This window comes from Myotis lucifugus, unplaced genomic scaffold, assembly GCF_000147115.1.
Source record: "Myotis lucifugus unplaced genomic scaffold, Myoluc2.0 scaffold_624, whole genome shotgun sequence".
NCBI classification, from domain to species: Eukaryota; Metazoa; Chordata; class Mammalia; order Chiroptera; family Vespertilionidae; genus Myotis; species Myotis lucifugus.
This window is the reverse complement of record NW_005871672.1, coordinates 298,196-300,574: the sequence shown is the minus strand read 5'-3', so window position 1 is coordinate 300,574 and position 2,379 is coordinate 298,196.

Below are 2,379 nucleotides of genomic sequence, written 5' to 3'. Positions count from 1 at the left end.
GAAACTAGCACAGAGCCTGTCTGTATCCTCTGATGATGGGTTTGGGCTCTGCTCTGCCATCTGCAGATTCAAACTCTACAATCGGGTGGCAAGTGCAGTCTGCCTGGCCTTCTCTGGAGCCCGCTGAGGCGTCCACGCTAAGGGAGCAGTTATAGTAGAGGGTCCACATGGGCAAGACAGCGGCTCTGTCTCCGTCCTCAAGAGCAGGAGCTCAGCAACAGGAAGCTGCACCCCCTGCCTGCCAGGAAGCGCTAACTGGACCCACAGTGTTTGTGACCAAATTCCATGCAATTTAAAGAAAACTTTCAAGGTTATATTAGGATGATAATGTTTATAGTAAGAGTGACAAAGGATATTTGAAAGCAGTCAGGTGTGGAGTGTTTTGAATCTGATGAAATCAAGAGCCTTGTCTTCCCTGGGGGACGGGGGAGGTGGTGAGCCCCCCCGGGGGACGGGGGAGGTGGTGAGCTCCTCTGGGGGACGGGGAGGTGGTGAGCCCCCCCTGGGAGACGGGGGTGATGGCGAGCCCCCCTGGGAGTCGGGGGCGGTGACGAGCCCCCCTGGCAGACGGGGGAGGTGGTGAGCCCCCCTGGGGAAAGAGGGAGGTGGTGAGTCCCTTTGGGACATGGCGAGGCGGTCACTGCTTTCGGCCCTACCACCCCGCTGTAGCTTTTCTGTGTTCATTATACAGACACGCAAGCAAGGCTGCCAACTACCTTCTTGGGTTTAGCTTTTCATCGGGGCATTGGGCACCTCCCCGGTCTCTGCTGTGAGAGAAAAAGGGGCTATGGAGCAAGCCTGGCAAGCTTAGGGGGCTCCGGGCAGGCCTGACAAGCTCAGTGACTGAAATTAAAGGCCCGGGGCGATCTGATTATACATCTGTAACTGGGAAGGTCATGGTGGATAGTGACACCCCAGGCCTATGGCACCCTTAGTAAAAGGTTCCCCTTTGCCGTCAGTAAGCCCTGTCCATGGTTCTTGTGTGACTAGGTGAACACACCTGGGATAGACCAGGGTAGTAATCTTTGTCTCAGAGACGCAACTGCCCTCCTGAGCCAACATTCATTTTATCTTGTGCATGTACCAGCTCTCTTTACTGTAAATGTTAAATGTAACCATTTTGTACCTACCAATGTAAAACAAGTGTGTCTCCTAATTTTGCTTTTCATCCGATCCCTTTCTCCTGCTTTGTTACTCTACCGCCATGAGGAAGCAAGCACAGAGAGGTTAGACGACTGGCCCTGGTCACACAGTCGGTCCTTGGAGCACCGGGAGCTCCCAATGCATGTCAGCTAAGCCCCTTCTCCAGGTGCTGGAGCGGGCGGGGAAAACGCAGAGACCAAAGAGAGGGTGGGTCGCATGGGTGGGGACCCCAGGCCTAGTTTTCTGGGCTTGGGGCGCCCTGGGACAGGACCTGGATTGGACTTACTGGAACAGAGGCAGGCGCTGGGGCCAGCGTGGGCCACGAGGGGGCAGCAGGGACCCAGGAGCTGGCCTCCAGCCAAGCCCGCCAAGCCCGCCTCTCCCTGGCCAGCTGCCCACAGATGCGGTGGGAAAGGGTGGGGTTCTGAGGGAGCCTGGCAGGTCCTGCTGCAGTCAGGTGCCTCAGGCCGGTTAATCACCAGAGCACGGGCACCGCCTGGCCTTCGCCCCTCGTGGCGTCTGTCCTCACCCCCCACTGTGGCTGCAGGGACTTCTCTTATCTGCGTGCGATGGGGAGAAACTGAGGCCAGAGTGGTCACCACCTGCCCGTGGTCACACCGCTCCGCGGGCAAAGGCGGGTTCAAACAGAGGCAGGACGAGGCAGAGCCTTGCTTCTCTGCGCCTCAGTGTCGGTTCTCATCTGAAAAAGGGGGTGTAAGGCTATGGGGGGAGGGGCGGGTAGGAGTCAGGGTGCATCCTGGGCAAGCCCACCCGCGGCCTCCGCTGCTGTGAGCGGCCGGTGAGGTCATGCCTCCCTTGCTGTTTTTTTTTTTTTAATTAATACCTTTTATAAGAAAATCATGTGCCAGAGGCTATTCTACCGGATGCACACAGAGATACATCTTCAGAAACAGTCATTTGTGACGCCCACATGGTGCCGGGTGCTGGGGCGGGGGCGGGGATTTCCGGTGGTTTTCTCTTTCCTATTTATACCTTCAGGTTTTCTCTGAATCTAAGCCAATTTAGTAATGAGAAAAAAGCAAGAAGTAGGTTTTATATTTAAAAAAATAAACAAAACCAAAGTACGCCACCTCCCAGGAAAAATCTTTGTAAAATCGAGGCTGAGGGTGTGCGAGTCGGGCCATGGGGACCCCGAAATCCAGGCTCTGGAGGCCTCCCGGGTCAGCTTGAGCCTCAGGGCCCCGCCCCCCTACCCCCGCCACGCCCAGCCCCCGG